Genomic DNA, 15,384 nt, shown 5'->3' with positions numbered 1-15,384 from the left:
GTTACAAATTTATTTTTTCTTGTGATGAGAATTTTCAGATCTATCCTCTCATGTCACACAACTTTTAACCCATTTGAAATCACCAGAAAAGTTGCATTGAGTGGACATGGGCTAAAGAATCTCCTGCATCTGTATTTAATTGAAGAGGCTTGTGAGGAGGGATAATATAAGAAACCAAACCTTCTTTCAACTTGCAGTGACTGATCTGTATGAATAAGTAATAGAGAACAACACAAACAAAATGTGCAAACAAGTTGGAGGCTGAGGACAGAACTGTCACTGATAATCCCTTATTTTTATCTTATATTCAACAAAACAGCCTTGTTCTCATCTAATCTTATTATCATTTTCTCTCTTATTATAATAAGAATGTGGCATACAAGCAAACATATCAAATACATTTGTACTAACAAAATATGACTTTTATCTCTTTTGCACATTGTGATTCTACTTAGATTCCATTTGAGAAAAGAGTTCTGTTGTTGGAAATGCTGGAATGTTGCCATAGCAAAGTGACCAGGCTGCCATCAGCAGGCTCTTTCTAAGCAAGGTGGGCTGATGGGGGTGGGATTCAGGTTTATAGCCCCTGCCTCTCCTTCTACACGAGCCTCAGGCAACAGCACCCACGATGCACACCTGTCCTGAACCCCAGTCCGTTTCGCCTGAGCAGGAGCTGGACCCTTATGTCACAGGTACAGGGATAATAGGGGGCAGCTGGAGCGTTCTGGCTCCTAGTGGGGAGGTCTGAGGAGGGACTGGTGGTGATAGGGGAAGCTCAGTCACCTACAGAGAAGGCGATGTGCAGGTGTGTGACCCATGGGCCACGTGTGAGCTGACATGATGGGGGAGCAGAAGCCACAGGGATGATATAAGAGAAAAGTACAGGAAAATGGTGAGATAAGGTCCTCAGCTGGGGTCCCAGGGACTGGTGGGTGGAGCTGGTCTCCATCTAGATGGGAGATGCCTCGGTTCTGCTCTGCTATCTGACATGAGGCCCAGAGGCTGCAGCTCCCCAGGTCCTAAACTGTCTTCCCTCCCAGAATTCCCTCCTAGCCTGCCAGGTTTTATGGCCATTTATGGAGCCACAGAGATGCCTGTGGCCTTCTTTCCATCACATGGGTCTGCACTACCGACAATGAAATCACCAGCAAGATTCAAGGCCCCTTCTCCAAAGAACACCCAGGGGTGGCCCTGACTGAGTGAAGCTTTGGGGGTTAAAATACCAACCTCATCTCTTGTCACTCATTGTTTCCCAGGCAACCCTAAGCCAACCTTAGGGGGGCTTCTTCAACCTTACACTGGCACTCCTACCTCAGGGCCTTTGCCCTTACCACGTCCTTGTCCCAGATGTTCCTTCCTACAAGGTTTTGCGCAGTGGGCTGCTTCTTGGCCTCATGTCTCTGATCAGATGTCAATGCCTCAGACAGTCCCTCCTGGCCACCTCACCTAACAGAGATGCCCGCAGCCCATCACCACCTGTCCTGGCATTTTAACTCTTTCATGGCACACATAACATCACATTTTCCGTAGTGATATTATTTGCTTACTCGTTTACCTATTTCGTTTCTGCACACCAGAATGTCAGCTCCACAGGACTGTGTCTTGCTTACTGCTGTGTCCCTAGGCCCTCAAACTGTGCCTTGTCACACAGTAGGTCCTCAACGAATGAGAAGCTCAGAGCTGTGGAATTGTCCATGCTTTTCAGGGACAATTTCCTGAGAAATGATAAGCACAGAAGCTTGCAGCCTTGAACAGGAAAATGGAAAAAGGGGCTCGGAGTGGGGAGAAGTCAGCTGAGTGGACAGTGAGGCCTTGGTAAGTGGGGGTAATGAAGTGCTGGGGTGTAAGAGTGCTCTGGGGCAAAGCTGACTGAAAGGTGGAAGGTTCTGAATCTCAGTGATGTGAAGGAAAGAAACCAGGCTAAGGGGGCGTAGAAGAGGGGAGAAGACAGGGCCCTGTTTCTGGCCTTCATCAAACCTCATTTCCTTGGTGCCCAGAGCCTCAGAGCTGGCCACTTACTTGGACGAGAGGAAGGCGGAAAGAGAAATGAAGGGAGGAAAATAAAATTTTTAAGAGCTTTTTAAGACCTGAAAATACTATTCACTCAAAATGTTATCCACCAGCATGCAACTCTGTATTTTAAAATCCACAGCTTTCCCTGTGGGGCCCCTGATCCCCCTCAGCAGACAGAAACCAGGGCTAGTGGCTCTGCCTCTGTGGGGTGGGAGAGTGTTAGCTGGTGAAGGGAAAACAGCACCCTGAGTTAGGGACCTCAAAGCAAAGGCTAGGAGGTGGGACCTAGGGTGGAACATTCAGGAAAAGGTGTTAGACTGGTGTGGCTGACCTGGGGGAACCTGTGGGTGGGAAAGAATGTGGGGGTCAGGCTATAAGGGAACCAACACTGTGCCAGGTGATGGGGAGGTTTGGGGTCTCAGGCCTAGGTGCCCCCGCCAGGTGGTCCTGGAGGTGTGGGAGGCCAGGGCTGAGAGGGGCTCACAAGAATTTGTTTCCTACGCCCCCCCCTTACCTCAAACACTGCCATCCTTTCATCTGGGCCTCGCCCCGCCACCTCCCCACTTCTAATCTCGTTTAGCACGGCAATTAAATTTTAAAGGCCCATCAGCACGGTCCCTCGCATGCCAGGTTCTTCCCAGATAGAATTATTTAATAGACTGGATGGCAACTCTGTGGGCTCGGGCTGGGGCTGCAGACCCACCGAGGCAGAAAATTAATAAACACAGTGTCCACCCCCGCCGCTCTCTCATGCTGGGCCTGGCCTGCCCCTGCTCGCTCTCTCCTGCCCACCCAGGGGTTGGCAGGGACATTTCCCCGGGGCAGGGGGCTTCAGAGTTTGTGGGAGGAGGGACAGGAAAGCCTCAGGGACTTGGTGGGCCATTTCAGGGTATCAGAAACTCCATTCTGCCACTTATGAGGTGAGTGGTGTAGCACAGGTCGCTTAACTTCTCTGGCCTCAGTGCGCTCATCTGTGTAATGGGGTCATGGTGAGACTCTCAGAGGTGATGTATATAAAATGCTTGGTGTGATAACCAGCCCATGGCAGGAACTCAATAGACAAAAGTCACTTCCCTCTCCTTCACAAATGATCACGGCTCCTGTGCTGATGTCAGGGCCACCTGGCTGGGGGTAGGAGGAGGAAGTGGTGAGTGGGGAGCCATAATAAATGTAACCAGACCCTTCCAGACTTACACAGCCTGAGGGCTCATGGGTGTGTGGGCTGATGGGAACTTGGGTCTGTGACACCAGGAAAAGAGCCCCGGCCTGGCATCACGGCTGGGAATCTCCCTCCTTGCATGTTCTTGGGCATGTCACTGGTCCTCTTGGCTTCAGTTTCCTCACCTACAAAATATGCCTGGGTACCACCTTTATGGGTATTATGAGGCCTGCTGAGTTTACAATGCTGAGCCTTGGCACAGTAGTAGTTGCCCTGATGCGTCTGGGCCAGCTGGTCCCCACCTGGGCAACCCCTGGGGAGAGAAACAGCTGGGGGAGCCGAGGGGGCCAGCAGAGGGTGAAGCACCATGCTGAAGAAATTAGAAGCGTGGCTCTGAGGCTCAGGGTCTGGCCTGATGTCTGGCCTGAGCCCCAGTCTTATGTCTGGGAGCAGCTCGCCCACTCAATTCCATATTCAACACCTGTCTTGTAGGTGGGACTTGAGGATGAGGAGGGTGAGACAGGGCCCCCATATTCATTGAACAAAAATGGATTGAGCACCTACTACGTATTGGATGTTGCTTCAGGTGCAGGGGACACAGCAGTGACCACAGCAAAGATCTGTCCTCATGGAGCTGATGTTCAACAGTCTTCGATGATGGTCAGCACTGGGGACAGTGAAGGGGGGTGAGCAGGAGAGGGCATGCTGCTTTTCATAAGGGGCTGTTAGAGAGGGCTTCTCTGAGGAGACATCTAAACAGAGTCCTGACCCAGAAGGGGTCCATGTGGATATTTGGGGGAAGAGCATTAGGGCAGAAGGAATAGCCAGTGCCAAGGCCCCGAGGTGGGAGAGAGGTTGAGTGGATTGAGCAACAAAGAAGCCTGCAAAGTGTGATTGCAGAGCTTGAGGGGAGTGGAGGGGTGGGGGGTGATGTCAAGGGTGTATGAGGGCACAGGACTAGGGGCACTGTTCTTCATTCAAGAATGGGGACAAGGGAAGATTCTAAGCAGGAGAGTGACCAAATCTAGGTTTTACCAGAGCTTCTGTGGCTTCTGAGGGGAAACCAAGTGTAGAGGGCACATTTCTTTTCCTTCAATGCCTTGGCTCTTGGATGAGCGCCCTCTGGCCCTATAAGGAACTGGCCAGGAAACTTCAGGGGCCTCTAGAAGCAGCCCATGGTTGGGAAGAACCCTCCGCCAGGGCCTTTCCCTCCTGTTCCTTGCCCACCCAGCAGTCTGCGCATCCTCATTGTATAAGGCGGTGTCTGAAGCCTTGAGTGGGGCTGGGAAGAAGAGTCTACTCCCCAGCTAGGGGGAGGGGAGCTCTCTCTGATTTCTTCCCCAGTGGCATGTCCTGCAGTTGGCGAATGACTCTTGAAGGCTGAGGAGAAGGGAATGGACTCTCAGAATGAGGAGGTGCGACCTTTGGGAAAGGTGTCCCTATGGGTCTTTTGGCCTCCTCATCCCCAACCTTCAGTTGGGACACCTTCCAACTTGGGGCACAGATTCCAGAGTCACCGCTTCCCCAAAGAGCTGCCCAAACCAGAGCTCTATTTCCTTACCCATCTAACCCAGGCCCCACTGCATCCAATCGACTTGGGTAGGAGTAGCCTTCTCCACTTCAGCTGTGCCCCCTCCCCAACCCTGTCCCCACCACCCCGGGTCTGCTCCCACCTCCCCTGCAAGGTCTAGGCCTAGTGTCCCCAGCAGGCCCCACATGGGTTCCAGGCTTGGTGGGGCTGCGGGGTGGGCGGGCAGGGAGGGGCGACCCCAGAACAAAGGCGCCACAGCGCTGGAATTCAGCAAATTGCCTGGTGCGCTCAAGCCTGGCCTTTCCCGCACACTCCTGTGCCCCTGAGAATTATGTGTAGAGAAGTCAGCCTTGTTTTCCTATTTCCCTTACAAAGGAATAAATGAAAATGTTTCCAAATTGGTTCTAAAGAGGGGGTTTGGCCTCGGGCTTCCAGTGCTGATGCTGGCGCCTTTCCGAGGCCATCTCAGTCCCAGTCTCTGGCTGGCGCCCTCTGCCAGGAGCTGGGAGGGAAAGAAGGAGGTGGGGGCTTTGCTCCAGAATCCAGGTTCCAACGCCAGGGCCCCCGAGGCCTCCCCAGTCATGCTGAAATGCAGATTCTGGGTGGCCCAGACCGGGTGGATTAACTGCTCTGGGGTGAGGACTGGGGTCTGCATTGGCCAGCCGAGGCACACCAGCGAGTGATATGTTCTGAGGATTACTTTACAATCTACCTTTAAAAAAATTTTTTTTTGTATAGAAGAACTTTGGTGTAGGCCAGAGGTGTGGGGAGCGAGGTGTGTGTGAGAGAGAAAGGATTCACCAGAGACAGAATGGGGAGCAGAACACCCACGTTTTTAATTCCTGTTCCCTTGGAGATCCTGAGAAGTTCAGGGGCTGTCAGCACTGAGAATGTGGTTGGCCTAACCCTGAGGACAGCTGCCTGCCAGCTAGGGGGTGGGCTTGGGGGAACAGGCTAGAGGGGTCTCTTCCTTTCCCTTCCAGACACAAATGCCTAGGACAGAGTAGCCTCAGGGAAGCTCGCAGAGGCCAAGACCCATAGTGGGCCAAGTACCTGAGGCAGAGTGAGCCTACATTTTCAAAGGAGGAAAAGCTGATCTCCCTGGGACTCAGTGCAGGGATGCTGGTGGAAGGTGAGTGGCAGGTGGGCTGGAGACCCTGCCAGGGAGGAATTTGGCTTTTGTCCAGACCACTGGGAAGCTGTTAAAGATTTTTAGCAGAATTATATGTTCAAAGTTTTTAAAAAGCATAGTACAATAAAGCAGACTCTTTGGAGCTAGGGGGTGTCCGGGTTTAGGAGTTTTAAATCATGTATAGATTCATGTGACCACCATTATTATTAGGATTTCCTTCATTTTAACAAATCCATCATCCCCCATTGTGCTGCCCCATTGTAATCATCCCACCCTCTAACCCTAATCCCTGGCAACCACTGATCAGTTCACCATTGCTATACTTCTGCATTTTCCAGAATGTTGTCTATGAATGGAATCTTATAGTACATAACATTTTGACATTGTCTTCTGTCACACAGCATTATATCTTTGTGATTTATCCAAGTCATTGCAAATATCAATTTTTATTGCTGAGTAGTTTTGGTTGAATATATGCATCATGGTTTGTTTATCCATTCACTTATTGAAGGGCATTTAGGTTGTCTCCAATTTTCAGTGATTATGGAGTTGCTATAAACATTCATCTACAGTTGTTTGCGTGAACATGAATTTTCATTTCTCTAGGCTAAATATTCAAGAGTGGGATTGCTGGATCATATGATATATGTATATTTAACTTTGTAAGAAACGCCAAACATTTCCAGAGTGGCTGGATAATTCCCAGTAGCAATGTATGAGATTTCAGTTCCTTCCTATCCTCACCTGCATCAAATATAATTTTATTTTTCCATTCTATAGATGTGTAGTGATATCTCATTGTGATTTTAATTTATCTTTTTTTCAGTAATAATGATGTTGAACATATTTCCATGTACAAACCTGGTACTCATACATCCTTTTTGGTGAACTCTCTTAGAGTCTTTTCCATTTTAAAAAATATTTTTTTAAAACTGTTGAGTCTAGAGACTTCTTTACTAGATATGTCTCTTATCAGATATATAATTTGCAAATATTTGCTTTCCAGTCTGTAGCTTGTCTTTTCATTTACTTGGTGATAATTTTCTTTCTTTCTTTCTTTTTTTTTTTTTTTTTTTGGTGGTAACTTTCATAGAGAAAAAGTTTTAAGTTTTGAAGAACTCCACTTTTATCAATTCTTTTTCTTTTATGGATTGTGCTTTTGGTATCATATCTAAGAATTCTTTTCCTAACTCCAGGCTGTAAAGATTTTGTCTTATATTTCCTTCTAAAATTTTTATAGATTTACATGTAACACTTAGATGTATGATTCACTTTGAATTTTTTTTTATATAAATTATGAGGTTTGGGTTGAGGGTTATTTTGGGGTTTTATTTTGCATATCAATTCCATTTGTTCCAAGACCACTTGTTGAAAAGACAATCCTACCTTCATTGAATTGCTTTTGTACCTTTGTCAAAAGTTAATCGACCATATCTGTGTGGGTCTATTTCTGGGTTCTCTATTCTGGTCCTATATGTCTGTTCCTTCACTAATATCACTTTGCCTTTATTATTGTAGCTTTAGTAAATGTTAGAATTGGGTAGTATGATTCATCTGACTTTTTCTTCTTCAAATTTATTTTGGCAATTCTAGTTCCATTGTCTTTCCATATACATTTTAGAATCAGCTTGCTTATATCTACAAAAACAACAGCAACAAATCACTAAGATTTTGATTGGAGTAAACTGATGTTTAACTCTATCTAGTCTTCCAATTCATGAACATGGTATGTCTCTCCATTTATTTACGTTTTCTTTAATTTCTTTCATTCATATTTGAGTTTTCAGCATATGGATACAGACTGTGTTTTGTTTCATTAATATCTCAGTATGTCATTTTGGGCAACCACGATAATGGTGTTGTTTAAAATATTTTAGTTTCCAAGCATTCTTTGTTTTATATAGAATTATGTTTTTGCATGTGACCTTATATTCTGCAACCTTGCTAAACTCATTTGTTCTAGATTTTTGGATAGATCCCATGCTTTCTACACAAACCTGTTGTCCGCAAATGGGAATCACTTTATTTCTTCCTTTCTGAGCTGTATGTCTTATTTCTTTTTCTTGCTTCATTGCATCAGCTAAGACTTCCTGCACAATGTGAGTAGAAGAGATAAAAATAGATATCCTCGCCTTGATCCTGATGTTAGAGGACAGTATTCAGTCCTTCATTATTAAGATATTATTTGTAAATTTCTTTGCAAACTAAAAAAATCAGATTAGGGAAGTTCCTTTCTATTTGTAATTTGCTGACAGCTTTTATTATGAGTGGATATTGAAGTTTGTGAAATACTATTTTTGCCTCAATTAATTTGATCATTTGGTTTTTCTTTTTTAGTCTATCAATAAGGTGGATTACATTGATTAATTTTCAAATACTGAGCCAGCCTTGCATTCCTGGGATAAACCCAACTAGGTCATGAAATAGTATTCACTTTACATCTTGTTGAATTCTAATTGCTAATGTTTTGCTGAGTGTTTTTGCATCTGTTCAAGAAGAATGTTAGTCGGTAGTTTTCTTTCCTCATACTATCTATGTTTGGTTTTGGTGTCAATATAATGCTGGCCTCATGATATAGGCTGGGAAGTGTTCTCTCTTCTGCATTCTAGAAGAGATTGGTGTTATTTCTTCTTCAAATATTTGGTAAAAGTTTCCAGTGTAGTTATCTAAGGTATCTAAGGTATCTGGAAGATACCTTTTCAAACTAAAAATTCAACTTCTTTAATATATATAGAACTTCAGAGAATCTCTTTCTTTTTGAGTGAGTTTTGGTAGTTTGTGGCATTCACGGAATAGGTCATTTCATCTAAGTTGTTGGATTTAATGCAATTAGAGTTAATAATAGTACTTTTGTTACAGGGCAGTAGGGGACACTAAAACTGGCCAAGGACTGTGCCCAAATACTTTACTGGTAACTGTCTGAGTTCATTACCTTGTGCGCACAATTGCAAGACCGCTAAGGTTTAGGGAGCAAAAATAATGGGATTTATTTAATAAACAGGGGGTAACAAAGAGGCCACAAGTGGTTGGTTATTTTACCCTAGATAGTGTTTATTGTTTTTATATTTTCTTACTATCTCCCCCTTCTATTTCTTTATCAGGACTTCTGTTCTTCCAATGGCCTTCCTCTACAGAAAGCACACTGCTCTCTCCTTAAAGGTTCTCTTATTGTCCCTTCTCTATTTCTTCTGAATTCTGTTCTGGCTTCCCTGTCTACAAATACCATTGTAGGCTCCTTTCCTCTCATCCATTATACATAAACTCAAAAGGCTATGTCCTTTAGGAAGTATCGTTTTCCATATCACCATCAACTTTCTCCTTATATCTTGAGCACTTTGTGATATGAATACTAGATTAACCATTCTAAGGTTTTCCAGGGCTTCAGAATCTAAATCTGTTTACGTGTGTATGACTGCATTATCCTTTCTAAAAAATCTGAAGGATCTTCTTTGGCCTTTGCCAAATCTCCATGACCTTATTGAGACTTTTGTTTTGTTTTGTTTTGGGATCCCCTGCCTTAGTCCTGCTAACAAGTACTTTTGATAGTGTTCCAACATTTTCATACCTCCATTATTGGGATCCCAGCTAAGGTCTACCAAAGGGGCAGCTTCCTCCACTTCTGGGTTGTCATCTTCCTCCAAATGGAGATGACTAGCTTCTTCCCTAACTTTTCCCCAAACCAATCTCTTTTCATCCCGTGTAAGCAATGGGTTTAACAGTGGCTGCATGTCTGTCCAATTAGGTCAGTGGGAGGCAAAAATGGATGCAAACAATTCTATCATCTTTTTAGGGTTCTGCCTGTATGAAGGGACAGAATTTTTCCAATTAATAAGATCTGCAGGGGTAGAGGGGCTATGAGACCAGTAATACTCAGCAGGCTGACCCTATTCATTCAATCCCCCCATTGGGAATTGATGAAGAGGGAACTGTCCTGCCCCAGTGCTGCTTCCTTGACCATATTATGTACCTCCTCTGGTATGAAAAGGAGATATCATTTCAGCATTATTGCTGAGGGGCAGTGAAGCTTGAGGTGCCCTCATGGCCTTCTCAAGAGGGGCACTGGCCACAAAGAATTTTGTGCTGGCAGGTTTAAGGCCGCCACCAGGAGGCAGTCCTTTTCTTCCTGTGCCTTGTTATTACCACTAACAGTGGCTAATTCACTGTTCTCTGTGCCATCAATTGGGCTTCCAATTTGTGTACCTGCTCTTGCAATTTTTCAGAAGAGTTTTCAACCTTTAAATGGGCATCTCCCTTTCCTGAGTCTGATTACTGGAGAGCTATTTCTCCCCCAATTGCTGTATCTGTGCTCACAGTTTTTTCAAAAGAACTTTCAACCTTTATTTTTTTTTTTTAGTTTATTTATTTATTTATTTATACAAGCACTGGGTAAGTCAGAAGCACCGGAGGGTGAGAGAATTCACCAGTGCCAGAGTGGGGAGCAGAGCAGGCAGAAGGACCAAAGTACACTGCTGAGGGGAGCAGCGGGCGGCAGGAGGGGTCTGTGCGCCATATGGGACCCTCCTCTGGTGGCCAGGGAGCAGCTGGGGATCGAACCAGTGCTGCAGAGGCTGTGGGCAGCTTTGCAACCCAGCGCTCAACCGCTGCACCACCGGGGAGGCCCAGAACTTTCAACCTTTAAATCAACCTTCTCCAAATCTGATTTCTGTAAGGCACCCTGTATCCTGTTCTTGCAATTTCTGTATCTTCACCCATAACTTTTCATCTGAATGTTTACTCCCTGTTACACCAAACAGTAGGTATAACAACATAACCAAGAGGACTACCATAAACATAAATCCAAGATTTGTATACGGATTTCCACTATATTCCCATATAATCCCAGCGATAAAGATGTTGAATTTGTCAACACTAGACTTCACAAAATTTGTCAACTCAAAACTTATGGTCGAAAATGTAGAAGGAGCAGAGGGTGGAGGAGAGGCAGAACCACCCAAACTGATGGTTGAACCCATGACAGGTTTCCAAAAAATTTTTTCCAAATCAGTTCCTGCCAGGGGTCTTGCTATTGCTCTGTGCAACAAGGTGACTCACACAAGTTGAGGATCCTTGGGCTGGTCAACCATGGGTGGCCTCTCCTGTTGGTTCACCAATTGTTACCGGGCAATAAGGGGCACTAACACTGGCCAAGGACAGTGCCCAAATGAGTTCTTCACCCATGCACACAACTATAAGCCCACTCAGATTCAGGGAGCAACAATAATGGTATTTATTTAACAAATGGGGAAACAAAGAGTCACTGAGGCCACGAGTGGCCAGTTATCTCACCCCCGATAGTTTCCAGTGTTCAGAAGTCCTAAACAAAATGGCGTCCAAGATGGCCTCTTCCTGCCACTGAAGACCTGGAACACATATTCCAAACAAAAGTCCATGCTCCCAAAATGGTGTCTTCCTGTCTCTGAGGACCTGGAGACCATGGCAGCCAGAGGCAGCGGGCTGGGATCCAAATTGCAACGACAGCAGGAGGTGCCCACCAGAGCCACTGAGATGTGCCTGAGGCAACAGCAGACAGTATCAGACAAGCAGCACTGGAGCAGCAGCAGCTGAACGACCAGATGAACAGCCCACATCTACACAGCTCAGCAAGGAGCCCAGCTTTTGGCCCTTGCCTTCCCCTCTGGGCTATAATGGCAAGAAAAGTAGAAACAGTTTTAGTCACTCAGCCACCTGCAAAACTTCTCAACTTCTCTCGCCTGATATCTGCTGCTGGAAGCTTCTCCAGGGTCCCTTGGAGGCCAGCAACAGCAGTCTGGAAGATGGGCATTTGAGGACTGGAGTGGCTGACTCTGGGGGCGGCTTCTGTACTTTTTCATATTCCCTATCAGAATCCCCACCCTCACTGGTTCTTCCTTACCCTGGCATACTACACATGGCCCAATACATCCTCACCTGTGGCCCCCACCCCCCACCCCAGCCCAAGGGGCACCAGCTACAATAGCCTTTGGCTCCAGCCTTGCCCTTTAGTCCCCAGTTACATTCTCTCATTATCCTTTGAATGTTACAGTCTGTAGTGATATACCTCTTTCATTTCTAATACTGGCACACTGTATCTTTTTCCTTTTCTGGTTAATTTGGTTAGTGATTTATTTATTTTATTGATCCTTTCAAATAATTTTAGCTTTTGATTTTATAGATATTCCCTTTTTTCTGGCTTCAATTTCCTTGCTTTCTGCTTTTTTCTTCTTGTTTTGGGTTATTTTGATCCTTTTTTCCCTCCCAATTTGTAGTTTCTCAAGATAGAACTTGCATGGTGGGGGGATTCTCCAGAAGGTGGAGAAATTACTCTGCAGAGATTTGGTGGCGGCGGTGGTGGGGGTGTCAGGCATGACGTTGGAAGAGAGGAAGGACCCCTTCGCGATCATGTAACAACAGGGACTGGATTAATTTGGGTTTCCTGACAGCACAGCCTGAGACAAGGCTGGTGCAAGTTCAACTTCAAGTTTACTTGGAGACGAGTTTATTTGGGGGGTGACCCTAGGGGAAATCAGAAGAGGGAGTAGAAGGAACAAAAGAAAGAAAGAGAAAAAGAACTAATTTGGGGCCAAGTTATTGAGCTGGTTGCTGCAATGGGCAATTGGAGTCAAGCCTACTGGGACCTTCTGAGGAACATGGAGCATAGATCCTCATGGTTCCTGCTCCTGCCTTCCACGGCATGACGTTGCCCCTGGGGGTATTGACCTTCACCCTTTCAGTCTGCAAGATGCATAAACCTTGCCCTAGCCACCCTCCCCAGTGGAGAGGGGAAATGCCTACACAGCTGCAGCTAGACCCCAGGGGGCTGATGCCATATGGATTCAGCACTCCAATGACTATTAGAGGGTGGGCTGGAGGCTGTGAACAGGAAGAAGTTAAGGGAGTCAATGGGGGTTTCTCCTCTATTGGCTTCTCTGGTTTGGGGGGTGGGAGGAAGTAGGTGCTGCATTGAGAGTGGAAGAAGGAGGTAGAAGAAAGGTCAAGAGGCAGAGGCCATGAAGGGATGGACCTGTTTCTTTGCAGGAGTGGGAGAGGTGCAGCTAGATGGATCCAAGAAGGTGGATTTGAGGACAGGGTGAGACTGGTTGAAGCTGCTGACCTTGAACCTGGAGTGCATCAATTCCTCACTGTTTATAGCAGGAGGATCTTGGAGCAGGAGCCAGGGTTGGCTGGGGCTGGGGCTCTGCCAGGCTGCAAGCTCATCGACTCTCCCACCTGCTACAGGGGCGGGCTGTGAAGAGTGGGGGCTCTCACTCAAGGAGCCTGTCAGCAGATGGATGGGAAGGGGGGCACTGAAGGCACAGTGAGTCTGGGGCTGGAAGGGAATTTCTGGACCACATGGCATGCCCTGCCTCTCCTTGTTAGCAAACCTTGCTGCCTCCTCCTTCAGAATACCTCAGCCCCTCTGCTGCCACTGCCCTGGCTCCAGCCCTCTTCTCTCACCTGGCTTATAGTAGCAGCCCCTAGCAGATCACCCACCCTGGTGGGCTGTCCTGAATGGACCCCTGTGGGAGAATGAGGACACCTGATCAGCAGAGGGGAGTTGGGGCTGTGATGCAGCCCCCAGCAAGGGCCTCCATCCAAGCCCAGGGAGCTCCCCAGCTCTACCGGCCCTGCAGAGTCGGCCCACTTTAAGGCCAGGGTCCTGTCTTTGTCTTCCCCATTTGAGGTGGGCTACCTCAGGGAGGTGGGCGGCTGGGACACCTTCCAGATGCCTTCAGCTATATGCTCTGGACTGCAGGGGAGGGAGCTGGTCAGGAGCTCCCTGACCTCCTCTCTTTCCATCCCTGATTCACCCTGCCAGGCCCCACTGGCATCCTCAAAGCCCTGGCGCCAGCCACACATTTTCCCTTAGTCCTCACTCTTCCCTCCACTTGGAACTCTTCTCCTGAGACCAGCAGGGCTCCCTCCTCACCTCCTCCTGGCCTCTGCTCACTGGCCACCTCTCAGGGAGCCCTCCTGGTGACCTGCAGCACCCATCGGTATTCTGTCCCTTGACCCCTCCTCACTGGCTCCCTGAGAGCCAGGCTTTGTCTGGTAGGGTCCTGCCGTATGGCAGGTGCCTGCTCAATGCCTGTACAGAGTGAGTACCCAGCATAGGCTGCTGAATGAATGGGCCAGAGAACTGTGGTCCAGAGAGGGCAAGTGACTTGGTGCCCCAGGGGTCCACGTGCCCCTTCTGACTAGAGGCTTTGTGCTTGATACTGAGGAGGCCAGGGGACAGACAAGTGGACACTCAGAGCTACCACTCTGAGAGAGGCCCTCTCTCAGAGTAAGAGGGCTTCTTGGAGGAGGTGGCACCTGAGTTCTGAAGAATGGGGGGTGAGTGAGGGGAGCAGAGGCGTCCAATAGTAGAAACAGTATGTGCATAGATAGCACAAAACAGCCTTTCAGGGAATTGAAAGAAATGTTTGATGGGGGGCTTGAGGGCGGGAGAGTGGCATGGCTTGGGATGATTTCTAGATATACAGGCAGAGGCTGGATCAGGAAGTGCTTTGTGCGCCGGACCACAGGGGCTTGGAATTTATGACTTAAGCTGCAGGGATCCCCTAAAGTGTTATAAGCAGATGAGGGACATGATCGGATTTGTAATTTAGAAGTTCTTGGCGGCGGTACTCAGAGAAGGAAGAGACTTGGAAGCAGAGAGGTGGGTTAGGAGCAATTACAGTCAGTCAGCCTGGGTTGGAATCTGGAGCAGCAGTGGCAGAAGTGCTTGGGGGCTGTGCCGGGGGCAAGCAGGGAGGGGTCCAGGCGTGTTCATGTCGGGGAGTGGCATCTGCTGGAGCCAGGGGAGGGACTTACAGAGGCTCAGGACAATGGTGGCAAGAACAGAAATCCCAGTCCAGGTTGCCTGGGTGAAGAGCAGGGCAGACAACATAATTTTCAGGGCCCTTATTGAAAAATCATTAAGAATTTCAAGAAGAAACAGTGTCCCAATAGAATGGGAGGATTGTCCCCAAGTACGTGACCTTCCGGGGACGTCTGACACTCTCTGACCCCACCTGGTGATTCTCCATGAACATCTTGCCATCACTGGGAGGTGACACCTTTGCCCTATTCCCCACCTTTTCCCTGGTTGCTTTTCTTCTGTCTATCCCTTAAATGTCGGGGCTCCCCAGCGTTCATCCTCCCCCTTTCTCCTCGCTGTGTACATGCTCCCAATCACCTCCTCTCATGGTTGGAAATCCCACTTCTGGGCCAGTGGTTCTGTCTTCCTCTTTTGCTTGACTGGAGTCTGCACCTGCCTACTAGATGCCTCCACCTGGATGTCCTCCAGGTTCTCAAACCAATGGCCCAACTTGGAATCACCACCTTCCTCTTTGTTCCTAATCTCCTTTCTTTCCTATCTTGATCAATGACTTGTTTCATCTTCTACTGGCCACTCAAAACGGATCTGGGGTCATTGTTAAAACCCAATATATCCCTAGTCCATTCATGAGCCTAGTAGAATGCTCAGAACCACCCCTCAGCCTGCACCTACTGCCTGGTCCATGCGTTCACCCATCTTTTGTCTAGACCACTCTTGAAGTCACCCTGCTGGTCTCCCTATTTCTAGTC

The 15,384-nt window shown here is 47.5% G+C and overlaps 1 long non-coding RNA gene across 2 annotated transcripts in view; it reads left to right on the top strand.

The window, feature by feature from the left end:
- The first annotated feature begins 497 nt into the window (after positions 1-497).
- The window catches only part of LOC119252355 (uncharacterized), a 38,717-nt gene continuing 23,830 nt past the window's right edge, over positions 498-15,384 (top strand). For both annotated transcript variants that reach the window (XR_005126796.2, XR_005126795.2), the window contains exons 1-2: positions 498-692; positions 1,706-1,815. This is a non-coding gene — a long non-coding RNA (uncharacterized LOC119252355). The remainder of the gene's footprint in view (positions 693-1,705; positions 1,816-15,384) is intronic.

The sequence above is a fragment of the Talpa occidentalis genome, unplaced genomic scaffold, assembly GCF_014898055.3.
Source record: "Talpa occidentalis isolate TD23 unplaced genomic scaffold, MPIMG_talOcc4v2.1 talOcc4.2, whole genome shotgun sequence".
NCBI lineage: Eukaryota > Metazoa > Chordata > Mammalia > Eulipotyphla > Talpidae > Talpa > Talpa occidentalis.
Note: the sequence above shows the minus strand (reverse complement) of the source record. Positions and strands in the feature narration are given on the sequence as shown.